The 13,699-nt window shown below is 35.0% G+C and overlaps 1 protein-coding gene across 16 annotated transcripts in view; it reads right to left on the reverse strand.

Moving 5' to 3' along the window:
- WASF1 (WASP family member 1) overlaps positions 1-13,699 on the reverse strand; it is an 86,747-nt gene that overhangs the window by 44,847 nt on the left and 28,201 nt on the right. For 11 of the 16 annotated variants that reach the window (XM_055114046.2, XM_055114051.2, XM_024929051.4 and 8 more), the window contains one exon: positions 12,870-12,967. The exons of the other annotated variants lie outside the window; for them this stretch is intronic. The gene's annotated coding sequence lies outside the window, so the exon portion shown is untranslated. The remainder of the gene's footprint in view (positions 1-12,869; positions 12,968-13,699) is intronic. 16 annotated transcript variants of the gene reach the window in all.

Consider the following 13,699-nt stretch of genomic DNA (forward strand, 5'->3'; position numbering starts at 1 on the left):
AAATAGGGAATCCTTTCCCCATTTCTTCATCAGGTTTGTCAAAGATCAGATAGTTGTAGATATGTGGCATTATTTCTGAGGGCTCTGTTCTGTTCCATTGGTCTATCTCTCTGTTTTGGTACCAGTACCATGCTGTTTTGGTTACTGTAGCCTTGTAGTATAGTTTGAAGTCAAGGTAGCGTGACGCCTCCAGCTTTGTTCTTTTGGCTTAGGATTGACTTGGCAATGCGGGCTCTTTTTTGGTTCCATATGAACTTTAAAGTAGTTTTTTCCAATTCTGTGAAGAAAGTCCTTGGTAGCTTGATGGGGATGGCATTGAATCTATAAATTACCTTGGGCAGTATGGCCATTTTCACGATATTGTTTCTTCCTACCCATGAGCATGGAATGTTCTTCCATTTGTTTGTGTCCTCTTTTATTTCATTGAGCAGTGGTTTGTAGTTCTCCTTGAAGAGGTCCTTCACATCCCTTGCAAGTTGGATTCCTAGGTATTTTATTCTCTTTGAAGCAATTGTGAATGGGAGTTCACTCATGATTTGGCTCTCTGTTTGTCTGTTATTGGTGTATAAGAATGCTTGTGATTTTTGCACATTGATTTTGTATCCTGAGAATTTGCTGAAGTTGCTTATCAGCTTAAGGAGATTTTGGGCTGAGACAATGGGGTTTTCTAGATATACAATCATGTCATCTGCAAACAGGGACAATTTGACTTCCTCTTTTCCTAATTGAATGCCCTTTATTCCCTTCTCCTGCCTGATTGCCCTGGCCAGAACTTCCAACGCTATGTTGAATAGGAGTAGTGAGAGAGGGCATCCCTGTCTTGTGCCAGTTTTCAAAGGGAATGCTTCCAGTTTTTGTCCATTCAGTATGATATTGGCTGTGGGTTTGTCATAGGTAGCTCTTATGATTTTGAGATACATCCCATCAATACCTAATTTATTGAGAGTTTTTAGCATGAAGGGTTGTTGAATTTTGTCAAAGGCCTTTTCTGCATCTATTGAGATAATCATGTGGTTTTTGTCTTTGGTTCTGTTTATATGCTGGATTAAGAAAATGTGGCACATATATACCATGGAATATTATGCAGTCATAAAAAATGATGAGTTCATGTCCTTTGCAGGGACATCGATGAAGCTGGAAACCATCATTCTCAGCAAACTATCACAAGGACAAAAAAACCAAACACTGCATGTTCTCACTCATAGGTGGGAATTGAACAATGAGAACACATGGACACAGGAAGGGGAACATCACACACCGGGGACTGTTGTGGGGTGGGGGGAGGGGGGAGGGATGGCATTAGGAGATATACCTAATGCTAAATGACGAGTTAATGGGTACAGCACACCAACATGGCACATGTATACATATGTAACAAACCTGCACGTTGTGCACATGTACCCTAAAACTTAAAGTATAATAACAAAAAATATAATTTTCATTTTTCACAATACAGTATTAAATACTTATTCAAACTAAAGGATTACATTATGTGACCTAAAGGAACAGGTTAAAATAAGTATTCTAATAAAAACAATTTCAATATTTCAAATATGTTAAGAATTTTGGGTAGGGCAAATACTTATTAAGAAATGTCCTCCCTTCTTAAGAATAGAAGCCACTTAATTTTGCACAATTGGCAAGTTAAATAATTTGAGTATAAGAATGTTTAAATAGAGCTTTGCTCTTCATAGAAATAATTTTCTTAATAAACTCCCATGCCAATGACAAAATACTTTATAATTTTGACAGATATTATTAAATATAAAAATTTAAAATAAGAATGCATGAAGAACTGCACATTAAAAATATATCTAATTTTTTATTTAAAAAATATATATATCTAATTTTAAAACCATATTTCAATTATACAAAACCACAGGTCTTTAAACAGTGATTTAATATAAAATATATTTGAAAGGTTATTGTTTAGAAGTGTATCAGAAACAGAATTTTATAATTTACCTTTCCCTAAATCTATAATGCACATTATCTCAAACTGTTTCATTATTGTAAACTAAAAAACTGAAGTTAAAAATAACTTCACTTACCAGTGAAATAGAAGCTTGTGTTTCTTGTGTAAAACAACCTCAGGAATATATAGAAATCATAAATTTCCTCTTTGTTGTGAGGAGCAAACTTTAAAACTACTCACTACTCATGAATCTCTAAAGGAGATTCATAGGAAAATGACAAAACCAATTTAGGTACTCACAGGACTAAAGAACTAGTCATCATGCTGAACATCTCCAGTTATTTGCTCTGAGGTACTCTGGCTCTTGGTTTAAAAAAAACTGCCCTAAGAACAGTGCTATCTTTACCAAAAATAAATATATACATAATTATGTCACCTGAGGCCAGGCGCGGTGGCTCACACCTGTAATCCCAGCACTTTGGGAGGCCGAGGAGGGTGGATCATGAGGTCAGGAGATCGAGACCATCCTGGCTAACACGGTGAAACCCCATCTCTACTAAAAATACAAAAATTAGCCGGGCGTGGTGGCGGGCACCTGTAGTCCCAGCTACTAGGGAGGCTGAGGCAGGAGAATGGCGTGAACCCGGGAGGCGGAGCTTGCAGTGAGCCGAGATCATGCCACTGCACTCCAGCCTGGGCAACAGTGCGAGACTCCGTCTCAAAAAAAAAAAAAATTATGTCACCTGAAGTCACAATAGCAAAGCATTAAATTTTGATAGGCTACTAAAGTCGAAAATAACACATTGCTAAGCAAACTAAAGCAAAAAGGAAATGAAGAAATAAGCTATATACTCAGCAATTCATAACACTGACATTTCTGACAGAGTCAAGAAAACTGTATGCTAATGAAATAATCAATAGTATTATACACCTATAGAGTGGAAAGAAGACTGTATATAGTCATCTTAGTAATAAAATCCACTAAATAGTAGTATTTTCTTATGTGATTCCATGTTACTCTCAAAGAAAATATGCACTTTCTTTAAATTAATATAACCACTACTGAAACTTACTTGACAAATCATTATACAAGCATAATACTGCACCAAGGTTATTACTGTATTATTTTTCTTTTGAGACAAGGTCTTATTCTGTCACCCAAACTGGAATGCAGTGGCGTGATCACAACTCACTGCAGCTTCAACCTCCCTGGCTAAAGCAGTTCTCCCACCCTCAGTTTCCCAAGTAGCTGGGACTACAGGGTGTGCCAGCACCCTGGCTAATTTTTAAATTTTTTGAAGAGATGAGATTTTGCCATGTTGCCCGGGCTGGCCTCAAACTCCTGGGCTCAAGTAATCCTCCTGCCTTAGCCTTTCAATGTGCTAGGATTATAGACATGAGCCACTGCACCCAACCACCAAGTTTATTTTTAGTGGTTTAAAAGATGTTAAAATTGAAGTTTGAGGCATCTAAACCACAAATGCAGAACTAAGCTACTTGAAAAACAAGATTGTGTTCTTCATATTGCAAGTATTTCTAAAAACATATACCTATCAAATACATTGTACTTTATATGAAAAACGGCAGTACTGACACACTGCCATCCATTCATTCATTCATCTAACCAACCATTTACTGAACATCAGTGAAGCAAGTACTGTGTGCCAAGTGCTAAAGATAAAGGGGTGAGCAAAAGCAAACAATCCCCCGTGTATTTCCTAGAATCTAGTATCTAATTACACTTATAAGTATAATGGAGTAAAAGTAGGGGACACTATAAAGGGGACCTGTCTCCTTAAGGAAGTAATATTTAAATTAAGAACAAAAGGATTATTAGCTAAGCTAGCTAAGCTGGGGAAACTGAAGCTTGTGCGTGTGTTTTCATTCTTAGAATGAAAGGTGGACAGGGAATAATAATGAGAGCAAGCCATCATGGGTGAAGTGCAATCAGAGACTCTAGGGTTAGTAGGGGGTCAGATTAGGTAGGACCTTGAAGGTCATATTGACGATTTTCTATGTTGTCCTAATGGAAAACCCTTGAAGGGTTTTAAGCAAAGGAGTGCCAAGATCAGGAATGACCATTCATTCTAATTGCTCTATGGAGACTTGGGCAGTGGGGAATGGCAGAATAAATGCAGGTGGACCAGACAGAAGATGAATAAAGTAGTCCAGAGACAGAGATGGTAGTCACTTGGACTGTGTGATAGTGATACAGAAGCATGTCAACTCAAGATATATTCTGGAGGTAGAAGGAAACAGGCTGATGATTGATTAGATCACCAGAAGGGGTGAAGCCCAAGTTCTTGGCTTAAGAAACTTTCTATAGTCAACCAAAAACTGAAAATTATTTCTAAAGCAGATCAATTATATCAATATATGACTCCCTATCCACAAAGTCTATGGGATTAGGAAAAGATTTATGACTAACTCTAGTAATATGTACAACCAAGTAACTGGGCTCATGGAGAGAGTAATTTAATGGTATTTGGGACAGGGGTAGTGGGAGAATGATGAGTTTTAAAGCCAAAATTAATTGAGAAAGCAAGAGAACATTTAGTGGCTTTCCTTTTTTTTCCCCTTTCATTTTTTTCCTTACATTTCATTATTCTGTATGGCATATGCCCACTTTACCTATTTCAGCCTGAAGGATAAATCTTAGATTTACTTAATTGCTTTGTTCCCCTACATCGTTGCCATTCTCTATGCCCTGTAACTTCAGTCCACTTGACTTCTAGAATAGAGAGCCAGGGTAAACACAATATTCCTGGCATTTCACCTTCCAATGCCCCACAATTCATATGAAATGTCATCTTCTTTCTGTAGGAGACAGCATGGAAGAGGAAGACTCTGTCTAAAAAAAAAAAAAAAGGAAAGAAAGAAAAAAACAAAAAGAATCTTAACCTGGAAGAGAAATTAAAACACCAACTAATTCATATCCGATTTTTGCAGATTAGCAAACTTACCTGAAAAAGATAAGAAACTTCTCTAAGTTCACAAAATCAGTGGCAGAGATGAGACTAGATTTTGTCTTCAGATTTTGCATCTATTGCTTGCTCTACTGTATTTTTGTCAGTATACATATTTTAATTTTTTATTTCAAGTTTCTGGGGTACATGGATAAGTGATTTGGTAGTGATTTCTGGGATTATGGTACACCCATCACCTGAGCAGTGTACACTGTACCCAGTATGTAGTCTTTTATCCCTCAGCCCCCTCCCACCCTCTTAATCTGTTACTGTTTATTATTACTATTATTATTTTGTAGAGATGGGGTCTCCCTAACTTGCCTGCCCAGGCTGGTGTCGAACTCCTGAGCTCAAGCAATCCTCCTGCCTCAGCCTCCTATTACAGATGTGAGCCACTATACCCGGCCTTGTTACTGTATTTAAGTCTATTTTGTATTCTCGACAAATTGGCCTCCCAAATTTCACAATACCGTAAGAGATTTTCAATGGTATTTTGAAGCTCCAAATAATGTTCCTCAATTACCAGATGACTACTTCCTTCAATAAATATTTACAGATTACATATTATGGTTAAAATATAGAAAGTGAAAGGAATAGAAAAGAAGTAAAATAGCTTCACCACCCAGCAGCTTACAAAATAATCAGGAAGCAAAAATATGTAACAGAAAATGTAAAACAATAAAAATGAACATATAGCTAAGGTCTAAAGTAGACTAAGGTAAATTATTATGCATGTAGAGAGAATGAAATCAAAACAAGCTAAAGAGGTTAAAGGAAGACAGTAATTTAGACCTGTTCTGTCCAATAAATTAACCAGCTAGCCACAAGTTGCTAAATTAAAACGAAGTAAATAATTTAAAAATCAGTTCCTCAGTCACACTAGCCACATTTCAAGTGCTCAATAGCCATACTGGACAGGGTAGTTACAGAACACTACCTTCACTACAGAAAGTTGTACTGGACAGCACTGATGTCCATCACAAGTAAAACAGCAAGTTGAGAATAAGAGAGGAAAAATAAGGACACTTGCTTGAAAGGAAAACAGAAGCAGGAATAAAAGATTTTTTAAAAAAGCAATCAAATTGAAGATTTTGAACTTTGGTGGTCAACAAGGAACAAATAAGTTCCTTAAAAGGAGTAAAAGGGCTGGGCACGGTGGCTCACGCCTGTAATCACAGCACTTTGGGAGGCTGAGGCGGGCAGATCACCTTACATCAGGAGTTCGAGACCAGCGTGGCTAACATGGTAAAACCCTGTTTCTACTAAAAATACAAAAAATTAGCCAGGCTTGGTGGCACGAGCCTGTAATCCCAGCTACTTGGGAGGCTGAGGCAGGAGAATCACTTGAACCCAGGAGGCGAAGGTTGCAGTGAACCGAGATCATGCCATTGCATTCCAGCATGGGCATCAAGAGTGAAACTCTGTCTCAAAATAAAAGAGTAAAAGAGGACAAACATTTGATCTTAAAAAGATTTTAATGTGTATTATGGAGTAAATGTGGAATGACTAGAGAGAGTAAACCACTGGGTCATAGGGTATATATACACATACATACATACAGCTTTAGTAAATATTGTCAAATAGTTTTCAAAGGGCTTGAACTAATTTATACCCCCATCAGCAACTTACGAGAGTTCCAGCTGTTTGACATTCTTGGTAACACTTGGTATTACACACTAGCAATTTGAGGATCCAAGCAAAACTAACCACATTTCATTCTAAAGTTTCATCTAGTCTACTAAAATTTTTAATTTCCAAAACCTTTGGCCACAAATAACTATAATAAAATATTAAATGTATTACTCTTGATTGAATGCTTTCTAGGAAATAAACAAGGTGGAGATAAAAGCATCCTACATGTTATAAAAACAATTATTTCCTACATTCTGTAATATAAGAATTCTATAAACTCAAGAATTCCAAGATTGGTCTAAACAATAGGATCAACAAAATGCACACTTACATTCATTCATCTCTTGCACAAGTTTAATAAAGTAATAGTAATTTTTAAATACTACTTTATATTTGTAGACATACATGAAATCACAATATTAATCACAATTTTGAGTGAACTTAAAAAACTTAAAAATCACCTCTATTATGTTTACTTTTTAGCTACATCCTCAACTTTCTACTGTTTCTTAACATCATAGATGAAAGAAAATTTAAAAATATAGAAAAAGTGGTAAGTATATTATTATCTTAGTTCTATTTCCCCACTGGACATGGAAATGCTATGCCAAATCAAATCAGTGAGAAAAATCAACTTACATCTTATTTGGGTGACACAACCATCCCATTATATGCACATATTATTATATATTTTTGTCCTCTTTTTAGAAAAAAAATATAAACTTTATTGAGGTATACGTGAAGCACAACATACAGCATGTGGCAGGCAGAATTCTAAGATGGCCGCATGATATCCAGTCCCTAGCACTATCCCTATGATTATATTACATGTTAAGAGAGGTTTTAAAGATATAATTATGGTCAATTATCAGCTGACCTTAAAATTGGGAGATTATATGGGTGGGCTTAACCTAATCACATGAGCCCTTTGAAAGTAGAGCTTTCTCCAGCTGACAACGGAGAAAGGAGGCAAAGATTTGAAGCATGAGGGAGATGTGGCAGCTACTGCTGGCTTAAAGATGGAGGGAACCTGAAAGCAGTTCTAGGAGCTAGAAACCTTTTTCTGACATCCAGGGAGAAGACAGGAACCTGGAAACCAGGAACAATAATATTAAATCCAACAAAAACTTACTCTGGCTAACTATTCTCCTTAAGTTGGGATTCTGTTATTATTTCATATATGTCTGTATTATCAAAATTCTTCTAAACTTTGATTTTGTCTTCACAGTCCAAGAGAAACAATTCACAATACAATGAAGAATTATATCCATCAGGAAAAACAGAATCTGCCTCTGTACTTGTTAGATATTAAAAGAGAAGCTTAAGATTGTACAACTACCAGGAACTTGAATGAGCTTGCAAGGTGATTGTTCCCCAGAGCCAACAGAAAAGAAATGTAGCCGTCAGTGCCATGATTTTGGACTTCTGAGTCCCTATGCAGAGAATCCAGCCAAGCCTACTCATACTTCTGACCTATAGGACTATAAGATAATTACTAGAGATGTTTTAGCCTGCTAAATGTGTGGTAATTCATTAAGCAGTGATAGAAAACTAATGCATTGCACATACTGGTGTAAAATTTGATTAGGTTTAAAACAGTTTTAACATGGCTTAATACTGTGAAATCATCACAATCATCCCCCAAATTTTCTCCTTTGTAATCCCTTCCTCCCCTCATGTTTCCAAGGACCACTGACCTTTCTGTCACCATAGATTAATTTGCTTGTTGAATTCTATATAAATGGATTCACAGAGTAGTAACTATTGTCTGCCTTCTTTTGTTCAGCCTAATGATTGAGATGATTGAGATTCATCCATGTTGTTGCACTTGTTTATGGAAATTTGGGTAATATTCCGGTTTTGATTATTGTAAATAAAGTAACTTATGAACATTTTATACAAGTCTCTATGTGGATATGTTTTTGTTTTTCTTGGGTAAATACTTAGCAGTGGAATGGTTGGGTTATACGTTTAGCTTTGTAAAAAACTACAAAATTGCTTTCCAAAGCAGTTTAACCATTTTACATTTCCACCAACAGAGTTCTAGGTGAAGATAGGGAGCCAGGAAATAATAATGGCAAAATAGTTTAACCAAATCTACTGTTCTGGTTTCTGTTCCAGTTTGACCTTATGGCAGATAAAAATAACTAGCTGTACAATGTAATGATAAACTGACATTTTGAGTCCAAAAAGAAAGTTTAAGACTGATTTAATAAGAGCCCTAATATTTAAAAGAAGCCATAGATTAAATCAATGTTGATTTCTCACTGTATCCTCACCCAAACTTGGCATTGTCAACCTTTTTAATTTTAGTCAATCTACTGCATGTACAGTGGTATCTCATAATTTTAATTTGCATTTTTCTATCCTGCTTAAAGCTAACACAAGACTGGACATGGTGGCTCACATCTGTAATCCCACTTTGGGAGGCTGAGGTGGGAGGATCGCTTGAGCTCAGAAGTTCGAGACCAGCTTGGACAACATAGTAAAACCTGGTTTCTACAATGTGCTGCTACATTCCAGCCTGGGTGACACAAGATCCTGCCTCAAAAAAGAAAAAAAAAAAAAGCCAACAATAGGAAAACTTGGATTTGTGTGTGTCTGGTAATTTGAGGTTTATGCTATACGCCTGGATTTAAAAATACTCAATTAGAATGAATAGAATATTATAAAACATTTGATAAGAGGGACTGTGCTTGTATTTAAATGTGACAATAACATACCTAAGTTTGTTTTAAGTAGGGAGAAGAAGAGTTGAGGATACATTTGGAGTGAAAAATTAGAGGGATTTCTTTGAGTTCCAAAAGTAAATTTCAGGAGAAGTTGTGAACTCTCCTTTTCTATATCTGAAAACATGTTAGAGGAAGTGAGGTTCTACAAATTATTTGAATGATGGCAAGGAAGACGGACTCACAGGCAGAGACTTAAGTCTCTTTTCTCTAAGTTTACTTTTTTCCAACATAATTCTCAATGTTTTTATTTTGTGGTCTATATACCTAATATAATACAATATCATATGGATTACAACGATGTGAATGAACACTCCTAAAGAACATTCTAAAGTACCTAACAATATCATATGGAAACACAGGACTTAAAAACAGCTTTTAATATCAAAATGGAAGAGGATGAAGCAAGTAATTTATTGATTTCCTTTAGAAAAGAATTCTAAAGGTAATACCTAAAATATATTAATACAGGCATGGTTTGAGCCAGGACAGTAATTGCGTATTATAAAAAAGTACCTTAAGAGAAAGACATAAATAGAAAGTTCCACAAAATTTCACTTGATTGAATTTCCATACAGAAGCAATGGGCATAAAAATTGTTGTTCCCTAGACTTCACAATTTATCCATTATTAAAAACATTTTAATAAAATGATTATGAAGATTATACACTTTTCTGTTGATTAATAAAATTAACTATCCTAACTATACACCTGAATATAATTACCTTTGATTGATATTTTACTTTATATAGGAACAAACAAACACACCACAAATTTGGAAATATTGCAACGGAGTCATTCGAAGATTTTAAATATTTTTCAGCCATGGTTTATAACTTTATTGTACTAAAAAAAATCAGGGAATTTGGATAAAAATTGAAATGCAAAGACTAAAAGGATCCAAAGCCTGGATCTTACGTAAAGTTGTCCTTGGTGAAAGTCAGGCACATGTAAAAACTTCTGCTAAGCACATCCTAACGCCAAATAAGATATAAAAGGACATAATATGCTAAAAATATAAATGGGACAGCTAGTATTAATGAAACAGATACTTCTGAAAGAGATACCTTCACAGTGGAAGACTTCCAGCTAAGGCATTCAAAAGTAATGAACCAGGTGCTCCTAATACCCTGAAATAATCAGACTCTTTACAGATTTTCAGCTTTGTCTATAGAGTAAATCAATATAGATTTACTTAATCTATAGTTCTCCCTAAGTATCAGGGCTCTTACTAATTCAGTAACTCTTAAGCATTATTTTTGGCCTCGATATACCAACATACCATCACAATGTACACCTAAGTATGCTTTTTATCGGCTATAAGCACAAACTGGAACAGAAACTAAAAAGGTAGATTTGGTTAAACTATTTTGCCATTATCATTTCCTGGCTTGGAATGAGATTAAGAGAGTTCTTTGAAAGCAAATCTAGGATCAATAGCTTAAAGTGATGAGAAGACATTTAATTTGAACAGAAAAAAAATCTTTTTATACCAGACATTTCCAATAAGGAAATTATTTGCCTCTAGAAGAGATTACAGGTTGGACTACATTATTTCTAAAGTGCCTTCTTGTTTACAATCTTATATAAAAGGAGAATCTTAGGGAATGAGGAACCCTCACATGAGCTTCTTTGACCCCAAGATAAAATAAGTGAGTAATTCACTCAGGTGACTTGTCTGAGTCAATGTTAACTCCATAAGCATAGCAATTTTTTTTAAAAAAAGATATGATTCATGTTGGAGTTAAGAATGAAGATTAGAACCAGCTACTATTCTATTTAGAATGGATGTCTACTTTCTTCCCTATCTAGCTCAATCCAATTAATCCTTCAATGTCCTGAATGAATCCTTCCTTTGCCATGAAAACCTTCTTGATAAACCCAGTTCATGGTGAGTTAGTCCTTCCTCTGAATTCAGAGTTCTATTTTTCTATGCTAGTAATTATTATTATTAACCAAATAGCCATTTACTGCATTGTGATCTTTCTTGAATTGTTTCTTACACTATTTCAGTTTTCCACGCTTACATCTTGTCTATTCAGTCATACCATAAGCTCCCTGAAGACAGGGATCATATCTTACATTTCTCCATATGTCCCATAGCAACTAACAGCATTTTGCGTTTTGACTATTCAGAATTAGTTGAATAAGAACAGAAAATTACAGATTACTTTAAAAACTGGGGAAGGCAAATTCGGTAGACGCAAGCACAGGAAAAGAAAAAAGAGCAAATAAGTAAAAATAATACACAGGTTAGTAGCTAGAGTCAACCCTGCATTTGGAAAAAACACAAAAACGAAAACAAAAAACAGTCTGTTGAGTTAAAGACAGTAAGGTTCTAGACTAAGCTCCATGCATAGTTAAGGTGAGAACCATTGATATAGGGGATAACCGTGTGACACTGCCAGAATCTGAGAAAAGGAACATTATCACTGAAGTGAAGTGACATTACAATATTTTTTCCACACCTTTACTTTTATCTTTTGGCACCTGATAGGGGTCTTCAAATAGCAACTCCAACTGACACCAGACGGTACCTGTTGGAGCCTAATGCCGGGCTATGGCCAGCAAACCAAATAAATATCACTATTCATGAGACACAGTTAGAAGTTAAGCATCCCTTATCTGAAATGCTTGGGACCAGAAGTGTTTCCAGTTTCAAAAATATCTGAATACTGCATACATGTAATGAGATCTCTTGGGGATAGGACCCAAGTTTAAACATGAAATTCATTTATGTTTCATATATACCTTATACACATGGCTTGAAGGTAACTTTATGTAACACTTTAAATAATTCTGTGCATTAAAGTGGTTTTAAGTACCTACATGTGAAATTTTCCACTTGTGGTATCATGTTGGTGCTCAAAATGTTTCGGATTTTGGAACATTTCAGATTTTGGATTAGGGATGCTCAACCTATACCTTGGGAAGCATCTATTTCTTTAACATAGCTCTAAAAGAACAATGGCTTCAGCAATTTTTCAACTCCTATTTAGTATTAAAATAACCTTTTACATTCAAAAACACCATCTTGAAAGTTTTATCTAGTTAGAATAAGTCTAATTTAAAAACAGAATATACACTTCCATCATACACAAAATTATATTTAAAATGTTAGTTATACTTGTTACATCACAGTAAAAAACAGTATAGTAAGAAAAACAGCTGATTTAAAATCAAGTGTCTAATGAAAACTATGAGCAAGGAAGAATAATATGTTAGCTAACTGCTGGATGGACTAAAAATAATGGGAAAACGAGATATAGGACTCTTTTAAGAGCACTTGTAATTTACCACTGAAGAATTGATGAGGATTCGGGTTTTAGACTGTTGGTAGTTGGAAACAAGAGAAGAAAAATCATTAGATACGGAATAAGAAAGGTTTTGAGCCTAGGAGAGTGTGCTACCTTTAACAGAAATGAGAAGCTGGTTCCAAATCTATTGTAAAACCACCAACATTTTCTAATCCTGTCCCTACACACTTAATTTTTAAATGCAGAAGATGCTTTCAAGACCAGTCCACTTTTATTAGTATATAACTTTTGAAGCAGAAATGAGAAGTAGCTTTAAATTGACACCTGCTATCAGGAGTTGCTATTGAGATACATTACTTCTTAATTTTACCTTGAAGATTTTAACGATTTTGCAGCCATAGCTTCCACTGCAACTTTACTCCAACAGCTATCATCAACAGTTGTTTTAACATGCTGATTTCTCCAACACTGTTTAAAATTGAGAACAAAAATAATATCCAACATTTATTATTCCTTGTTTCTAATACTCAAAGAACCTACCTTTTTCTTTGAATAATTAGAACAATGAAACATGAGGCCTGAGGAATAATTTAAGCTTAGCCAATTACTTTTAATTATAATAGGAAATGAGAGGATCAATATAGTAAAATCCTTATTAATCATATTCTACCAATTATGAATTTGAAATTATCTCGATGAAATAAATGCAATTCTTGCTTACCCAGAAGTCTGAAACATTTTTTCATTAAAAAAAACTTTACCTATTGCTACTAAAGCCGTATCTGACTGGAAAATCTTTAGCTGTTAAAACTCAGGCTCAATAAATCACAAAGTCCTTTCAAGATGTCTTCCTCTAACTTCTAAGTTCAGAAGATAAAAAAGCGGTATTCTAAATTCATTAATTCAACAAATATTTTAAGTACCTTTTTACTTATGTTATAGTCTTTTACTCACGATGTACTGTTTAACTGTACTAAATAGTGTATTACATTTTCTACCAACTAACCTCATTTTACTCATTATCACCATCTTATTTAGAAGAAAACATATGTTCTTAGGAGGGAGGAACTAACTAGTCTAAAGTTTCATTTAACTAGCAATGAAACTCATCCCAAAATCCTACCAAATGTTGGATAAATTTGGCTATCCCTCTTTCTTCCACATACTGATCCCCCGAATAAGCTTATTATACTCACATGA

This window comes from Pan paniscus, chromosome 5, assembly GCF_029289425.2.
Source record: "Pan paniscus chromosome 5, NHGRI_mPanPan1-v2.0_pri, whole genome shotgun sequence".
Lineage (NCBI taxonomy): Eukaryota > Metazoa > Chordata > Mammalia > Primates > Hominidae > Pan > Pan paniscus.